Genomic DNA, 19,337 nt, shown 5'->3' with positions numbered 1-19,337 from the left:
ATGTCATCATGGATGTTGAGATGTCTTCCTGACAAGTGGAGATGTCTTCATGGTAAGAAGCTTGTTTCCAGAGAGAAGATGGGAAGCTGGAATACTGAATATTAATAGTTGTTATATGACAGGAACCTTAGAAAGGGCAAGGGAGAGGAGAATCTCCCCACTGGGGCTAAAGGACTCTCATAGATACCTCTGGAACTTTGATATCACATGTTGATATCAAAGATATCATTGACCTTCATACAGAGCTCAGTGGTTTGTATTGAGAGGGAAGAGGGAGTGATGCAGGGGGAAAAAAAAAACATCCAAACCCACAACAAAACAGCCCTTTAGGAGGGACAGACAAGCAGTTAGACACATTTTCCACTGCTGGAAATAAGCACTGGTGGAAACCTGTTGCTCTGCATGTCTCCAGCTAAACAGAACAGAGTAAATTCTTCCACTTGGAAGTGGTCTACAAAAATCATCTACTCCAACTACCTGACCACTTCAGGGCTGACGAAAAATTAAAGCCTGTTGATTAAGGGCATTATCCAAATGCCTCTTAAACAGTGACAAGCTTGTGGCATCAACCACCTCCCTAGGACGACTGTTCCTGCACTGACCACGTAACGTCCAGTCTAAATCTCTTCTGGTGCAGCTTTGAACTATTCCCATGTGTTCAGTCACTGGATCCGAGGAAGAAGACCTCAGCACCTCCCTCTCTACTTCCCCTCCTTGTGGAGATACAGGCACCTCTTTCTTCAAGCCTAGAGTGAGTGGAGAATTTTATCACTTCTGCCTCAAAGTCTTTTCTGTTCATCCTCCCCACAAACTCCTGCAAGGTCTGTGGGCTGTAAAGGAGCAGTAGGAGACTTCTAAAATAGATCTGGAGTAGATTACTTCCTTTTGCTTGACAATGGACCTGTGTTATTTCCTTCTGGACAGAGCAGGGCAACTCCTTGGGGTCTGATCTCCTGAATTCTGTGGGAATTTCACAACATGATCCTTTGTGTCTAGGTGTTGGGTGCACTGTGTTTGTCCCTCCAACATAAATATCTTCCATACTTCCCACCTGGCTGCACACTCTCCTCTAAATACCACCTCAGCTTCTCTTTCCATAGACTTTGCCATCTTCCCTTCCTTCTTGGAAAAGGATTTGCCCTGAAACAGTCTGAGAGTTACCAGGGCAACCTTCAAAGGTCCATCAGCCTGTATCATTGTTTGGGGCTGCAGTCACCCAGAGGAATTCACTATTTGTTTTAGAAATAAAAGCTGCAACTTCCACACATTCTTCTTCCATTTCACTCTCCATTAACTGCATTGCCCTGTCATAACAAAGCTCATTGAATTATTAGAAATGAGGAGAATCATTCAAAGCTGGGGCTGGGGATGGGGGAGAGCTTGTTGTATGTGATTTTGCTTTGTTGTCTCCCTCCATGAAGCATCCTCTGGTAGCACAGTGGGTTTAGGCCATGATTAGGGCTTTGTAGTGTTGCATAGGGGACAATGAGGGTTACTGAACACTGCAGTGAGCTGGGAGCTGGGATGACAGGGTTAATGGTTGGATTGAATCAGGTAGCCCTGGGCAAGTCCTGTTTGTTCCTCTCCCTAGTCCTGTCTTAGATTGCAAGTAATTCTATTTGTGTCCTCTTGTTTTCTCTTGTGCTTATTTAGACGTGGTGGAAAAATATAGAGTGAAGAGGGGGTCAAAAGTTTCTGTACCATCAAAAAACTCATCCTCTCTCCTCTGCTTCAATGTCAGCTATGGGCCTGGTGGGCCCAGCTTGTCTTGTGAGCTGTTCCACTAATATTTGGTGAAAACTGTGGGTTGATGAGATAGGAATCACCACATGTGGCTTCCTTCCTCCTGCAAAATTCCTCTCTGGGATAATACCATGGCAGATCTGGTGTAAATCCTGTGTCATTCCAGCACCTCCAATCCTTACATTGGCATCTATTTGGAGTAGACTAAAGGGAGAAAAATGTTTCATTGAGGGAAATTCACTTCGTCAGTGGGAATCCAAGCTGGGCCAGGTGAGTTACTGTGGCCAGATGAGGTGAACCCCAGCCCTAAGTCTCAGTTCTAATACTGACTGTGGTTTAATTTTCAACATCTGTTTTTCCATTCCAGTGCCTCAGTTTCCCCAATGAAAGCTGTAAATTGCACCCTGCTTCTCAACAAGAATAACAAGTGAGTAGTGGACTGGGTTTGTGAAAGGTTTTTGAGGTCTACAGAGTGTGCATGCAGTGGATAACATAAATGTCAGATAAAATAAATGTTATTATTTCATGGAACCAAAGCTTTTAACAGATAAACTCATTTGCTCCTCTTTTTGTTTAATGGTGAAGTTTAGCAAAATATTTTTTATGGAGCTCTCCTCTATTTAGCAACAAACTGGAAGCTAATTTGAAGCACTGGCTCCCTTTTATTTTCCTACTCCCATGTTTTAGTGAAGATTAATTTAAGGGACATTCATCCAGTTAGTGGAAATGCGTCACCCTCATCAGCAGTAATGGGAATTGCAGAAGGACCTTGGTTGCACAAAGAACTCCCTTAAACCCCTGCAGCCTAAGAATGATGGGGTACAAATCACAGCATGTTTCAGTTTTGTTGATGGACAACAGCTAAACTGCATCAGTCAGACATACTGGCTCATTTCTTAGCATAGATCTTGACAGTAGCTGGTGGACTCATGGCTGGGGCAATGCCTTCCTCAGGCAGGAGAAGAAATTAAGTCAGTCTTAGATCATCACCAAAAGATTGATAAGAATGGAGATATAAGTCCCATATTTCCCAGCTGGAGAAGGGCAGAGGAGACAGGGAAATTGCTGCTGGCATCACAACATATGGACAAAATACTTAACTCTATATCAGAAGAGAGCTGAAGCTGTTGTGCTGCAGAAGAATCCACCACAACATATAACCAGAAGTTTACTGAATTTATTTTGCTTATGACAACAGAGAAAATAGGGACTGACTGTACCTTGCTGTTGGTGTAGTCAGGAGGTCTGCTGCTGAAACCACACCCTGTGTGACATGTAAAGTCCTTAAAAGACTACTTGCACCAAGACACCATAGATACCATCACCCAGAGAGGCCCTGTCCCTGAAAATATTCAGGGTCAGGTTGTTCTGAGCAACCTAATGACTTAAATGTTTTCCAGCCTTTATGACTATGATTCTATGGTCTAGTTGAAGATGTCCCTGCTCACTACAGGGGCATTCAACTAGATTACCTTTAAAGGTCCCTTCCCATCCAAACATTCTATGATTATAAGTCCAGGCAAGTGTGTGGTGGGGAAGAGTGAAATGAGGTGAGAATAACAGGGGAAATCTCAGCCCTCACCATTTCTGCAGATGCCTACATCAGCAATACCTCCAGCATGACAATTTCATGTCACATTTGGCAAAACAAAAGACATCTCAGAGCATTTCAAGCAGCTGGGAGAGAAAAGACCTTGAGGATGGGAGACTTTGTCTTTGTCTCTTCTGTGCATGATGTCAGAACACTCAGCAAAGAGATGACATGAGTACAACTCAGAGAAGGTCTATGGTATCCTCCCATGCTGCAGGAGGGTACAAGTGATCTGCGCTGGGTCTATTTTTTCTCTGGTGTTTAGGTCTAGAATCAGAATCATTTCAGTTGGAAAAGACCTTTAAGATCATTAGGTCCAACTGTCAACCCAACACTAGCATGACCACTAAACCATGTCCTGAAGTGCCACATCTACACAATTTTTGCACACTTCCAAGGATGATGACTGCACGACCTCCCTGGGCAGCCTGTTCCAACGCCTGACCACTCCTGCAGGAAAGGAATTTTTCCTAATATCCAACCTAAACCTCCCCTGGAGCAACTCGAGGCCATTTCCTCTTGTCCTATCACAAGTTACTTGATAGAAGAGATGTACACCCACCTCACTACAACCTCCTTTCAGGTAGTTGTAGGGAGCAATAAGGTCTCTCCTCAGCTTCCTCTTCTTCAGACTAAGCAATCCCAGCTTCTTCAGCCACTCCTCATAAGTCATGTTCTCCAGACCCCTCACTAGCTTCACTGAAGGACTGGTTAGGCAGGAGTTACTAACCCAGGTCACTCCAAATGTGGAGCCACTGTTGACTTAGCTTAAACCATTTCCAAATCTACTGCCCAGACACTGGGAAATTGTTGCCAGGAAACCTTGTGCAAACACTTCAACCACTTGAGATCAAGCCAGCCTGGAGGGAGTTTGCCTACAGCTTCATACCAGTACAAAAATATTCTGTTTTAGGCTGGGGTACTGGCAACGAAATGGGACTTACCAGAGCTAAGGAATATCCATTCTTGTGTTTTGGTTTGGTCTAAGAAAGCTCAAATGGATTCAAAGCTGTCTTTTCCTAGATGCTGTGCAAACAAGCCTGGGAGAGCATCTGTGCCCCAGCACAAGATAAAGCCACATCCTCTTGGCTGGGTTAAGGATGCTAATTAGATACCTGGGGAGCTGACATTTTGTGATTGTTCCCAGGCACCTCAAAGGAGAATTAGCAACACTCAGAGCTCTTTGCCTTGGTATTTTATGCCAGACACAGCCCTGCTTTCTGCAGCAGGTACCTCAGCTCTCTGTGACCTGCAAGAGGAGGGATTCAGCTCACAGATGCTGGTTATGGTGCTGGGGGAGTCGTTTTGTCCTAAAAATGTCAGTTTTGCCTCTGAGTGGAGCCTGAAGGAGGGAACTCTACCAGTGCACCCCTATGTTGCACTATGCACACACCGACTAACCCACTACTCTGCAGGGTGACGTTATGCAGATGTCCTAAGGGAGGAGACCAAAAAGCCAGGGTAGAGAGAAAAAGAAGAAAAATAACAAATAAGGCAATAAGTGGCCAGTGTTGTGAGGAGCAGCTGAGGAAACTGGGGTTGTTCATCCTGGAGAAAGGGAGGCCAAGGGGAGACCTTGTTGTTCTCTACAACTACCTGAAAGGGTGTTGTAGTGAGATGGGAGTTGGTTTCTTCTTCCTACTAACAAGTGATAGGGTGAGAGGAAACAGACTCAGGTTGCATCTGGGGAGGTTTAGGTTGGACATTAGAAGAAACATTTTCTCTGAAAGGGTTCTCAAACAGTGGAACAGGTTCCTCAGGAAGGTGGTTGAATCCCCATCCCTGGAGGTGTTTAAAAGACACTGAGATGTGGTGCAGAGGGACATGCTTTATCACCGGACTTGGTAGAGTTGGATAATGGTTGGACTGATCTTTAAGGTCTTTTTCAACCAAAACAGTTCCACGATTCTATGACTCTGTGCAGCTAGTCTTCTCTTTCTGGAAGTCCTTGCAGCAGAGTCCATGAGGATTGCAGCATGGATCTAGCAACCTGGAAGGGTGCACATCACATCCAGGAACCCCCATTTGCCTTTTGTTGGAATCTCACCACTTCTGGGATACAAATGAAGGGTGAAGTGTGATTCAAGTTACCATTTTTTGGGTGTTCCCCTACAGATGCCTGTTAGTAAGCTGAGGAGGCACATGGCCTTTTGAGCAGCAACCACAGGGGATAATCTTGGGCATCACAAAGGGATATTCTGTGCTCCTGGAGGTGAAAGATGTGGCTGCTTTGTTGGTGTTTCTGCATTTGAGAGGGATATTTATGCAAAGCAATCAGTGGAATGGTGCATACACACAGAAGGGCAGAAGATCTGAAGACACTGCAGAGACACACAGAGGGGTTTGTAGCATTCAGCTCTGTGCCAAGTGCAAGTTAGGGCACAGCAAAGCAGAGCTATTCTTCACAAGTCAGTTAAATAAGAGCCAACCAAGGAGGCAGCTTGGATCTCTCCAGAGAAAGGGACACACATCATGAAAAAGAGTTGCAGTTTAGAAAGTTGAGTGTTCAGAAGAACATTCCATCTGAGATCTATATTTCACACTGCTGAGGTTAACAATAAAAGGAAATTCCAGGAAGAACAGGAGGCTGGGCTGGACCTGCTCCAGTCTGCTCAGTACTAGCTCTGTAATGAACACGGTGGGAATGCCCTCATTGCGAGGAGAGCTTTGCTGAAGTTTCTGGGACCAAAGGAAGTTGTCATTATGTCACTGTATCCTGTATGTGCTACGGGCCACTTAGGAGAACATCTGCAAAAGATGCAAAGGGACACACAAGAGTCTGACCTCTCTTTTGCTGGCTGAGCATGATTGATTCTCCTGCTAACAAATGACAAAGCCACTCAAAGAACACCTGCAGTTCCTTCTCAATGTGCTTACAAACAGCCAGAGCTAAACCCACCACCAACAGTGGCCATGTGGGAAAGACATGGCTCTGATGATTGAGTTTATGAGTTTGGCAAATTAGGCAGCAGGGCAGAAAGAGTAGAGGCTTTTTATGGTTTGGCTGATAGCCCTCCTCCATATTTTGAACTACGTCCCAGACTTGGTGAAGCTGGGATCTATACTGCAGTTTCTTATTCTTGCTCAAAGGGAAAGCATAGTCTTGGTCAACACCCAACTAGAAAGTGTTGTGTGTCCCGTTGCAAAGTTCTTATAGGTCCTAGTTCAAGAGCAGCTGGTCAGCTTTGAGTGAGTCTCTTCAGTCAGTGGCGATGGAAAGATTCCCATGTCTACGATTCACATCACCAATCTTAGAAGTCTACATTGCCCTGGGTGGGATGAACCCAGGGAGATCAACATGGATATTATTTTATTCTGGGGATAGTATTAGATGAGGCAGATACCCTCTCATGCCCCAGAAGGTAATGACACGCTAACTTTCTTGGTATTTGGAGATATTTGGGATCATAAGTCAACAAAGACAATGGAAGTCTGCTCTGTTTCTGTATTTCTAAGTCCTTGAACCATGGACTCAAGCATTGCCATGACCATGGTGTGTTAGTCACAGAGAGATTTTCCTATCCAGTGAGCTCTGGGTTTGATATTAGACATTCATTTGTCCATGAATGAGAAAGATTCTCTGTGGATCTCACTATGAAGTGCTTGTGCATCTTCCTAGCATGGTGAAAAGTGGGGGCAGCTGTCCCTTGCAAACCAGTCAAAAGCAGAAAGAGGAGCTTTCACTGAAAAATAAAATATATATATTTTTTTTTTTTAATAAAAATTAGGACAAGAGGAAATGGCCTCAGGTTTCATCATGGGAGGTTTAGGTTGGATATTAGGAAAAAAATTCTTTACTGAAAGAGTGGTCAGGCCTTGGAGCAGGCTGCCTAGGGAAGTGGTGGAGTCACCATCCCTAGAGGTGTTCAAAAAACGTGTAGACATGGTGCTTTGGGACATGGTTTAGTGGGCACACAGGTTTTAGATTTACAGTTGTATTTGGTGATCTTTAGGGTCTTTTCAAGCCTTAATGATTCTATGATTCTATGAGTAGGGAAGGAGAGGTGTAGGAGGTGGTGAGGAGCTCTGTTTCCTTGAGGTCACTCTTGGCAGGAGACAGAAGCACAAGCCAGCATGCATTCAGGGACAAATGAAGCTCTTCCTGCCTCAGTTCTTTGGCTGCTATCATCTCTTATTTACTAGCCAACAGCAGAGCTCCTGGCACACCACATATTCCACCTCACCTACCCATGCTTAAGAGCGGCTCTCCCTATATTTAGCATTCACTATTTTCCATTGTGTTGCTGCAAATACATGTCCTGCTGGGCTCTCCATGGGTGTGCTGAGGTGGGGCTCAGTGATTTCAGATGGATGCACCCTATTTTTAGCTATCAGATGGCATGTGGATGCATTGGCTCATCATAATTCTTTCCATGCGACAGATCTGGACATGGTTTATAGCTCTCCGTGATGCAAAATCCCACATATTTTTCCTGACTGGTGCCAGGTAGATGGAGGAGGGGAGAGGGCCAGGATGTTCCAAATAAACATAAGGAAAAAAATCATCACTTTGAGGGTGGCAGAGCACTGCAACATGCTGTCCAGAGAGGTTGTGGAGTCTTCATCTATGGAAGCATTCAAACTCACCTGGACATGTTCCTCTGCTATTTACTCTAGGTGATCCTTCTCTAGCAGTGGGGATGGGCTAGATGTTCTTCAGAGGTCTCTTTCAACTCTTATCATTCTGTGATCCTGTGATTCTGTGACAGGGAGTCGTGTCTTCAGATAGACCGAGTGGGGTAAGGTGAGATTTCTCCACCAGAGAGAGTCAGTCTGGGCAGAGCTCAAGGGACTATCTTGATGCTTGTGCCTTACACTGCTAAGTGCATTAATGTGGAATATAGGAAGGCCTCTTGTGGGAATACTCTTTCATGGGCACCAGAAAGATGTAGGCTGAATATCAAGAGTGAGGCCGTCCTACCACTGTGGGCTTTCTGACCTCTTTTGCTGGACTGTGTCACAAATTGATGAGATGGTATATGAGTCAGATCCAATCTGATTGGACTGATGCAGTTCCTGGGAAAACTATCCCATGGTCATTATTCACAAGCTGCAGTGGATTAATTAAATGTTCAAAGCTGGGGAACAAAGAGCAGGAACGCATGGCTGATTTTCCCAGTGGAGACATGATGCTGGTAGGCCCAGTTTCTCCTGGTCTTGTTCTGCTCAGACTTTGAAGGGGTGATCTGACAAAGGGTGGGGGGAAGGGGAGGAATTAAACCAGTAGAGTTTTTTTGCAACAGACAGCTCATTGCAAAACCCTGCAGAAGGAGTTTCTAGCCTGCAGGAAGTGAGCAGGAAAAGGGACAGTCCACGTTTGACGTTATAAAGCTGAAAAGGTTGCACGCGGGAAAAAGCAACCTAACCATACATGGGCCCCAAATTAACCATTCCCAGGGTGACACCTTTGTGTCTCTGGATAAAAATGAGTGAAGGGTCATCACTGCTCCCAGCCAGAGTCAAAAAGATCAAATAGAAGGTTAGAGTTTTTAAGAAAAGGAGAATGTTTCAAAAAAACCTTCCAATGGCATTGCGTAAAGCTCTGGGGCATTGACCTTTTGCATGGTGCACACAATGCTGATCCCCTCACCTCAACAGGACACAATGGGACTGGAAAAGGTAAAAGCACCAGGAACAATTATGGACCCTGAATGACTTCTGTGTAAGCGCTACCCAGGGAGTGGACTGGGACTCCATTGTCTGCAGAAGAGAAACCTGGAGCAGGAGAATAACTCCTGGGTCACAACATCTAGAGTGATACAGTGGTGAGTGGAAGGAGGCAGAACCATTTGCTTCTTCCTGTAACTCTGGCAGTTGAGCAACATCCCTCAGCCAAACTAAAGCCCAGCAGAGCTCAGGTGTGGCTTCTACTGCCTCAGGATGCTCTGGAGATCAGAAGCATGAAAAAGGCTGAAAAGGGGTTAGAAAAAATTGTGGAGGACAGGTCTACCAGTGGTTGATAAACATGATGCTCTGGATAGACATCACAGAACCATGGGACAGTTTGGGATGGAGGGGATGTTGAAGATCATCTATTTCCAACCTCCCTGCCATGGGTAGAGACACTTTTCACTTTTTGAGTTGCTCAAAACTCCACCCAACCTGGCCTTGAACATTTCCAGAAAGGGGCACATCCATAGCTTCTCTGGACTACTTCCTCATGCTGCAGCTCCTGAGAAGGACACCTATTGCTGAAATTCTCATACTCCTTACAAGGAATATTCCTCCATGCCTCTTTATCCACCTTTACATATTTTGGGGACATGGTGGTGGTTCAGACCAGTCTCTGCTCTGACGCACCATTATGCCTTGAGGAATGTGACTAGCTGTAATCTGACAGTGAAAGGAAGCAGTCTAGCATCATGTCAAAAGAGGAGCCAGAGGAGCCCCATCCAAGGGTAAATGTAAAGTGAAATCAGACAAAAAAAGAGAGGAATTTCCAGGGGGGATCAAAAGGAGTCAGTGTTATCAAGGGAGATGGCAGGAGATCTCAGAGTTCCCTTGAGAGTTGTGTTTCCTTCAAAAAAAAAAAAAAAAACCACAAGCAAACAAAAACCCACCAAACTTTAAGTTTGGTGTTTTTTTCTTTTTTTTTTTTTTCTTGGAAGCAGGCTAGGGAAGGGGATAAAAAGACTCTCAGTTCTGCCAGCACAATCCCTTCTCTGCTGGAGGGGGCAGGAGGCTTAATGTAGCTCTGCATCCCTCCCTTTCAGTTCAGCCCCCAGACACAAAGGCAGAAAAATGCCAGGAATTTCCCAGTGCCCTCCCCAAACCCTTTCCCATCTCACTTTCCCCCCTTCACCACATCCTCGGGCTGGAAAGAAGAAATACTAATAAGAAAATAGGGATTTTAATAGGTCCCTTGCCCAATTACTTTGAATGTTGAAAGGGATGGACGTGACCAACCATAAGAAATGAGGCTTCTTCCAGTCCTCACAATTCTTAGGTTTGCTGCTTTGTTTTGTTTTCTCCAATTCCTACCCCCTCCTCCCCTTGCTACCGAAAAAAATCCTCCTGGCCCCTTGCTTGTGTTTCTTTCCCTTGGAGTCAGGCTGCAGCTCTAATCTGCTGCTGGGTGATTAGCATGTGAAGGGAGCTGGGGAAAAACAAAATCTTTATTGGGCATTTGTGGAGCAGGAGCAGCTGTCTGGATGGATGCTGGCTCCTGTGTTATCCTCCCCACCACCACTGATCCCTTTCATGGTGAATGTTTCCCTGTAAGAACAGGCAACACACCAAAGAAAGTCAGAAAATAGGATGGGGAGGAAAGTTGGAGCAGGTGGATTTGTTTTCCTGGGTTAAAAAAAAAAAACAGCAAAATAATATAATTCTTTTTTTGGTGTTGAACTTGGAAAGCATAGCGGGGGACAGGGACTTCTGCACTGTGCTGAGGGGATGACAGCAGGAATGAAAGGATAATTTGTAGTGCCGACCTCAATAGGAGCTGGAGGCACAACACAGAGCCCTTTGATGAGGCTGGAGATGGAGGAGGTGGCTTCAGATAGAGGCTGGGAGGGGAAAAAAGGCAAATGCCATGTGTTGGGTAGTGGTGCCTATGGTGGGAGACTGTCATTTGCAAGCCATCACTGTCCCTTGCAAGAGAAACCTTGCCCTGTGGAAGATGAAAGGCTGGCAGGTAGATGGCATCTTTTGTGTTCACCCAAGTCCTTTGGTGAAAGACAAGCATCTGCAGAGCCTTCTGTGAGGAACAGAATCCTTATTCTGCAGGCAGCTTGGTGCTGGCAGATGATCTTACTGCAGTAATTACAGCTGGAGGTTGGACAGTGACTCCAAAGGGACGTGCTACTGGAATGGAAAACTGTCCATTTGTTATTTGTTGTGAGGCTGTGATGGGAACACACTGGGGATGGGTATTCCCTGCAAGCACCAGAGCTGCCTGTGCTCAGCCCCTCCTCCCCTCACTCCAGGTGTTTCCTCCTTCTGAGCTCGATAATGAAATCCATGGACCTAAGCCAGTTTATATTTAGTTTCCATCATTGCTGGAAGGGATCTGCTGGTGCCTAACAACCAGCATCAAAATATCACTGTTGGGTGCCCAGACCTGAAGATTTAAAACTAACCATGTGGTGGGAGGAGGTGGAGTATGAGGGATGGGGACAGTGGCAGGATGGGGTTCAGCGTACAACTCATCACACTGTTAACCACTGCTTTGGACTAGCCCTCCACAAAGCTATGAGATGCAGATCAGTTTTGTTTTGGGAACTGTCTCTGGTTATGAAAACTAATCCCATATAATGTCTGGTATTCCTGACCTGTCTCTGCTCCCTTTGTGAAGAATCTCTCAGTCAATGAAGGTAATCCTCCATCTTCCATGCTACTTGTTCCTCAAGATGATCTTTGCTTTAGACTGCTGTCCATGCCACCTACAGAAGAATTATAGAATCATAGAATGCATTGGGCTGGAAGGGACCCTTGAAGGTCATCTTGTCCAACTCCCTTGCAGTGAGCAGGGACATTTCCAACTTGATCAGCTTGTTCAGGGCCCCATCAAGTTTGACCTTGTGTGTCTCCAGGGATGGGGCCTCCACTACATCTCTGGACAACCTGTTCCAGTATATCACAAGTGGGAAGAACGTCCTCCTAATGTCCAGCCTAAATTTACCCTGCTCTAGTTTAAAACCATTGCCCCAGTAGGTGGGCACAGATTTATTGGGTCATCTGAGTTGTCTCTATAAGGTATCTAATCCATTTGTAGGCTGTCTACATGTGCCAAAGACACCTTCCAGTAGACCAGGTTGCTCAAAGGTGCATCCAATCTGGCCTTGAATGCTTCCAGAAAAAAAAAGAAATTAATTATATGGACTTTCTGGAGGTGTCAAGCAGGTAATGGAACAGAGTGAGATGATTTTCACACTGAAAATGAGCATTGGATAAAGTATGTCACACTGGAAGGACTCTGATTCCAGGAGACAGTCATGGATGGTCCAGAAGGATCTTGAACATCTCCAGAGTGAGGTTCTGACACCTCCTGTTCCTGAATGTTTATTACTTCTTTGGCTTATTCCATATCTACACTGCTCTGTGGCTGTGCCCTGCCTCTTCCTGCAGATTGTTCTGTTCCCTTGTCCACTTCAACTCACCCACATCATGCATCTGACTTTGTCTATGATCCTGGAAACTCTCAGCTACAAGCCAGTGCAGAGTTCCAGTGTGCCTGTAATTGGAGGCGTCCAGCAATCAAGATTCTCTCATGATTTCTGAAGAGCTACTTGCCACTCACTGTCCCCTCAGCCCTTGCTGCAACATCATTCTGTTGTTGTGGCTGGACTAGAACTGGGACAAGGAGGGAAGGGAAGGTGGGCAAAAGTCAGTTCTTGGGTCTTTGTCCTGAACCAGTTATGGAAGTATATAGAATCACAGAACCATTCTGGTTGGAAAAGACTTTCAAGGTCATTGAGTCCAACTGCAAAGTCCACCACTAAACCACATCACTGAGCACCACATCTACATGATACTGCAGAAACTCTTCTGTTCTGATCAAACTGCTGAAAAAACCTTTTGTCCTTTTTGAAAAGTTTTGATGAGGCTTTTTCTGGGGAGGTCAACAGGGTTGAAAACCACAGAATCTGGGGGAGAATACATAGGAAAAAGTATTCCCCCTGCATCACTAGGCAACATGAGCCTGCACTGAGCAATGTTTGAAGTCTGTCACATCGCACAAACACTCAACCCTTGCTGCTCTGTGGTGGAGTTCGAGCAGCTGAATCTCCATCACTTGTGAAAAACAATTAACTCCTCTACAGTTTTGCCAAGATTTAGGTAACTAGACTGAATGGTCCCTCAAAAACTGTTTTGATTCCAGCCACACAGGAAGCACTTGATATACCAGCATCCTGTAGGATATCTTGAGCTCACCAGCCAGGCTGGTGAGAGGAAACCTCAGAGAGCTAGATCCTTGCATCTGCTCTTAAATCATCTGCTTGTGGTTGAGTAACACACTGTCATTTAGGACTAAGCTTAAATTAGAAACATCATTGAAATTAATGGGCATCAGGCACGGAGCTCTTGATATTCTCAGAATATTTGTGGCACTGAAAGTCATCTCTAGCAAAGGAAATTAAGGTTATTTTTCAGATCCTTCCACAGGAGGTAAGCTAATGCTTCACAGTTACAGTGCCTTCTGTCACAGTGGATCCTAAAACAAAAGTCTTTTGGCTCAGGAATTCTGGTACTACTGGTTAGGCCAGGACTTTAAAGCTCGTTCAGCACAGGTTTGATGAGTTCTGGTGTGATGCCTGTGTGTCACTGTCTGCAGAAAGAAAATTCCATCCACGTGGGCCAAGATACTCTGTATTGCCACTTGTGTCTAGGCACCCATACTCTTACACTGGACACTTATTTTAAAGGTCATGATCCTCCATCTGAGCTTTCATAGCCAAACAAAACACCTATGGTATCAAATTTTGAATACTGAGCTGTTTGCAAGGAAAAGTGCTACCCTTAAATTTTCAAAGCCAACAAAGCTCATTCAAGAGAACTAGGGAACTACAAAGGGGAGAGTTTGTGTGGTAAATCCCCTAGCCCTGCCCAGGAGGAACTGCCCAGTTTAGACTGAAATTGCACCATGGGCCTGCTGAAAACACCAGGCTCACTGGAGAAACCTTATGGAGGGTTCTTCCTGCTGTGCATACAGTAGTCCACTAACAAAACGCTGTAGCAGTCAGCCTGATGAACCTGAAGTAGTGGGCATGTTCATGCATAATTCTGGTAGAGCATAGGAAGTGAAATACCCTATCTTATAAGTATGTGTTCTTGCAGCCCAGAAGGCAACTGCATCCTGGGCTGCATCAAAAGAAGTGTGACCAGCAGGGCGAGGGAGGTGATTCTCTCCCTCTGCTCTGCTCTCATGAGATGCCACCTGGGGTACTCTGTCCAGTTCTAGTTTCTCCAACACAAGTAGGACATCAGACTGTTGAAGCTGGTCCAGAGGAGGGCCATGAAGATGACCAGAGGGCTGGAGCACCTCCACTGTGGGGACAGGCAGCAAGAGTTGGGGCTGTTCAGCCTGGAGAAGAGAAGGCTCTGGGGAGACCTTATAGTGGCCTTTCGGTCCCTGAAAGGGACCTACAAGAAAGCCAGGGAGGGACTTCTTACAGGGGCTTGTAGTGACAGGATGAGGGGCAATGGCTTGAAGCTTGAGGAAGGCAGATTTAGATAATCTGGGTATTAGGAAGAAATTCTTTACAGTGAGGGTGGTGAGACACTGGAATAATTTGTCCAGGAAGGTTGTGGACGCCCCCTCCCTAGAGATGTTCAAGGCCAGGCTGGATGAGGCCCTGAGCAATCCAGCCTGGTGGAAGGTGTCCCTCCCTGTGGTGGGGACTTTGGAACTAGGTGATCTCTAAGGTCCCTTCCAAACCACTCTGTGACTCCGTGATTCTGTGATTCTGAGTTCCAACATGTGTGAATGGTCACGAGTTCTCAGAACCTTTGATTTTTCTCTTCAACCACACCTACTGGCTCCTGTGTCAACATCTGTCCTGCAGCCTGGAATGTCAGTGAAGTGCATTGTTTGTCCTCAAAGGCAGAGCTTTCTGTGGGCTTGAGACCATCACACAATACCACTTGAGATGTATTTTTGGCAAAGCAGTGATGTTTGAAGGAACATCCTTCTTGATGATTTCTATAGATATTTCCATTAAAAATAAACTTTTGTTTAGTCAGGGTTTTCATTATGCACTCACATCCTCTTGAAAGCTGAAGAACATAATGAAATGCATTGTTACATGAAATCTTTGTTTTAGTGGAAAATAGTGGGTACAAGTGACTTGAAAGAAGTTTGAAACTGAGGCATTCAGCAGAGTTTTCTTCCTGGATAAACTTAAAAGATGTTCTTCCTAGTCTAAGAGTATGTGAAAATAAAAAGAACATGTTGGCCACTGAGGTTGGGTCTATGATTCCACAGGTTGTTATTTATGAAATTAATAAAAACTTAGTTCATGAGGAAGAAATAATTTATATCCACTCCCATGTGGCCAAGAAGGTTAACAGCATCCTGGGTTGTATCAGAGTTACTGTGGTCAGCAGGACTAGGGAAACAATTGTCCCCCTGTGTTTGGCACTGGTGAGGTCACACCTCAAATATCACATTTAGTTTTGGGCTCTTCACTCCAAGAAGGACATTGAGGTGCTGGAGCATGTCCAAAGAGGAGCAAGGAAGCTAGTGAAGGGTTTAGAGACCAAGTCTTCTGAGCAGTGCCTGAGGGAACTGGGGTTGTTTAATATGGAGAAAAGGAGGCTGAAGGGAGACCTTCTCACTGTCTACTACTACCTGGAAGGAGGTTGGAGCCAGGTGGGGGTCTGGTCTCTTCTCCCCAGTAACAAGTGAGGAAACAACCTCAAGTTGTAACAGAGTAGGTTCATGTTGGACACTAGGAAAAATTTATTCCCAAAAAGGGCTGTCAGGGCCTGGAACACACTGCCCAGGGAAGTGGTGGAGGTGTTAAAAGCCATGTAGGTGTGACTTCTAATGAAGGCTATGGGTTAGTAGTGACCTAGCAGTGTTGGGTTAATAGCTGACCTTGGTGACATTAGAGGTTTTTTTCCAACTAAAATGATTCTATCATTCTGCACCCCCTCTTTGCAAGGGGGTGTTTTTGAGAAAAAACAAAACAAGAATGAACTTAATATAGTCAATTTGGCTGAAAGGTAGGCTAAGGAGAGGAGTTTTTGAGTAAGCACCATATCAAAACATAACATTTTCTACCCCTAAAGTGTGTAGAATGGTTCAACACTATTCATAAATGGAAGAAAACATCCAAGAGCAACCACAAAGAGCAACTCATGCTGCCAGAGAGCAGAGGACTTTCTGCATGGGTTCCCATTTTTTCATGTTGGCCACACAGCCAAGGAAGATCATTAAAAGGTGATGGATGGAGGTAGGCCACCATGCCTCTGTGGGAAGATACATGTAAAATTCTGGGTAAGCATCATATAAATGGCATGAGAATTAAAAATACTACTATCAAGATGTGCTCCAGACATAGTTGTGCATTTAAAACATCTCATGGTAAGGGTCTTGCAAGGGATAGCTGTGCTTTGACATGGAGCCAAGAAGACAAATTGGGCTCTCCTGTTGTGGGATGTCATGGAGGACCATGTCCACCCTGGCCTTGCCTTGTCTGTAAATTTGGAAAAGTGATGTTCAGTCTTAAGATGACCAGAACACTACCCAGTTTGCTGAGCTGGAGCTGGAGAAGCACAGCAGACCTGCCATGCATGGTTGTTACCTGTGCTCATTCATCAAATGACTGAAAAGTAGCTTGGGAAGTGGGAGAGGTCAGTGTTTCTCAAACTGCCCTTTTAAAAGGTATAGGATATGCTAGGCCTCTTGGATGGAGAGGTTTCTGGAGAACTACTAAAGCCTGGGTAACCAGAAGAGCAAAGCAGTGAGCAAGGGAGTGGACATTGTGCAGCAAACTCATCAACCTGAACGATTCCTCTTTTGCCTCTTCCCGTGGAGATGGAGCAGCAATATCCCTTTACTGGCCAGTAGGGAAACTCCTCTGCTGCTTCACATCTAAAATGCTTCACATGTTCCAGGAACAGGAGAAACTGGGGATTTGAGGGCAAAGTTTCAAGCCTGGCTAATGGAGCTGCTGGGCTGCCCTGGCACAGGGGAGTTAGCTTTGTGCCAGTGGCTGCAGGAAGCTAAGAGGGTGTGATCCAACGTTGTGTTCCTCTGCCAAGCATTGTCACCAAGCGCTGCGGCGACCTGCTTGTTTGCTGGAATGGGCTGTGAGCCACCAGATGGAGAAAGCTGAGCCCAAGGGCCCTGGTATTTCTTTGTGCCCAGTCATGATGTCCTCAGCATTTCCTCACCTTAGTATCTCTCTGTTAATGCATGAGGCAGGAAGTGGGTCTATGTTGTATGCAAGATGAATGGTGAAGGTGACCAGAATTCAGGTTCAGGGCAAGAACCTGAACTTAGTTTGCACAAAGGTAAAGCAAATAGTCACTGATGATATGCTTCTCCCAGGCAAATAGCACACTGCCTCCATGGATCTCCCTCAGAACCCCGCATCAGTCTAGGCAGGGAGTGAAAGTGTCAGCAGACACCATCTTTTCCCGAGTGCTTGGCTCTATCTTCTCCAGTAGTGCTGCAGACTTGGTTTTAGCTCCACTAGGGATTCATATTTCTCCAGGGGGGAATGGGATGCTAACTACCTAAGAACATCTCAAAGCCTATGTGTTCAGACTCCTCTGTTCTCAAAAGATGCTGAGAAAGACCTGCCAGTGATTTATTGTGGCAACTTAAGAGTTGGGATCATGGACTGGCAGCACCAGTGTGACATTCCTGCTCTCTGGATGGACTTGTGATGTAAAATTTGACCACAGATTGTCAGTTTGATCCCAGATCTCAAGGGTAGTTGCTTTAAAAAGTGTATGGAGGTAACCATGCCAGACACAGAATCACAGAACTGTGGGTTGGAAGGGACCTCTGGAGATCATCTAGTCCAACCATCCTGCTAAGGCAGTCATCCAGAGAAGGTTTCACAGGATCACATCCATGTGGGTTTGGAATCTCTCCGGAACAAGAGATGCCACGACCTGCCTGGGCAGCCTGTTCCACTGCTCTGTCACTCCCACAGGAAAGAGGCTTTTCCTTATGTTTAAGTGAAACTTTCTGTGTCCCAGTTTGTGCCTATTGCCCCTTGTCCTTTGTCTGGGCACCACCTGTGGCTGGGCTCCATCTTCTTGACTTCACACCCTTTAGATATTTGTAAGCACTGGGAATATCCACTCTCAGTCTTCTCCTCTCCAGACTAAACAGCCCCATGTCTTTCAGCCTTTGCTCAAAAGAGAGGTGCTCCAGTCCCCAAACTTCTCAAAGTTCCAAACACAAACTCCTTTTGGTGTTCCTGGCTTTCTTCCCGAAGCATTACCTGAAAATCACTTATCCTGATCTGGGATGTGGGAATTGGTCTAAAGTTCCTCTTGGAATATAGAGCAAACATGGACAACAGCTCTTAAGATCTTGCACACAATTTTTGGTGCATCTTAGGTGCATGATGGGAGTCATCCTGTGGAAGCTGATGGCTAGAAATAATCAATAAGTAGAGTCAAATGGGAAATACATTTCAAAGCAAGCAAGATATCTGCTGCTTGGGAGTTCTGTCAGTCTCTGTAGTTGGATCAAAGGCTCATCTTCATTTCTAAGATCCTTCCCTGGAAAACCTTGGAGGTACCCTACATGCAGGTGTGTCCATCAAGGGTCATCCACAGCAGAGAAAGAGTAGGGGTATATCTGAGGAAATTCAAAAGGATTTCTGACTTTTCCTCTGATGTAGGGTCTTCAGTTTTCATAGATACTTCCCAAAAAAACCTGCCCAGCTGTAGATGACCTCCATAAGAACAACAAAAGTAGTTATCAGCTGATAGTCTCTAATGGATGGTAGAAAATCATAGTGTCAAAACAGATGTTATAGCCTCATCTGAGAAGATTCTTTGACTCTGAATATATCCTCATAAAATATAGTCACACTCATATTTTGCTGAACCAAAATGAAATGTTTTCTTTTTTCTTTCACAGAAATAGGCAAGCAAGCAAAAATGAAGTCAAGTTGAGTCAGCACTTAGGTTTTGTCTTAAAATTCAACACTGCATATCAAAATTGAGTGGCTTTTTTGTTTAGCCCTGCAAACTCTTAGGAAAGGCCAACTTAAATCAAGGCCAGTTTTTGCAGCATGACACTTCAAACATTTCATTTCGAAATTAATCAAAATAAGATACTTTTTAAACACCTCGATTATTTTTCTTTACATTTTTGTTTGAAGAGACTTTCAGCAGATCACAAGGAAATCTGCAACACCCTACAGTAGTACCCTTGTCCGCATAACTCAGTCTGAAGGAAGATGTCTCCGCATGGTTGGATTGGATCACCTAGATCTTCCAATCTTCAGATAAACATACAGGGTGACTTAGGCAGATAGTGAAAGGAGTCTGCCAGTGTTCAAAGCCCAAATTCCAGGAATCCAAACAA

The sequence above is a fragment of the Indicator indicator genome, chromosome 3 (genome assembly GCF_027791375.1).
Source record: "Indicator indicator isolate 239-I01 chromosome 3, UM_Iind_1.1, whole genome shotgun sequence".
NCBI lineage: Eukaryota > Metazoa > Chordata > Aves > Piciformes > Indicatoridae > Indicator > Indicator indicator.
Note: the sequence above shows the minus strand (reverse complement) of the source record.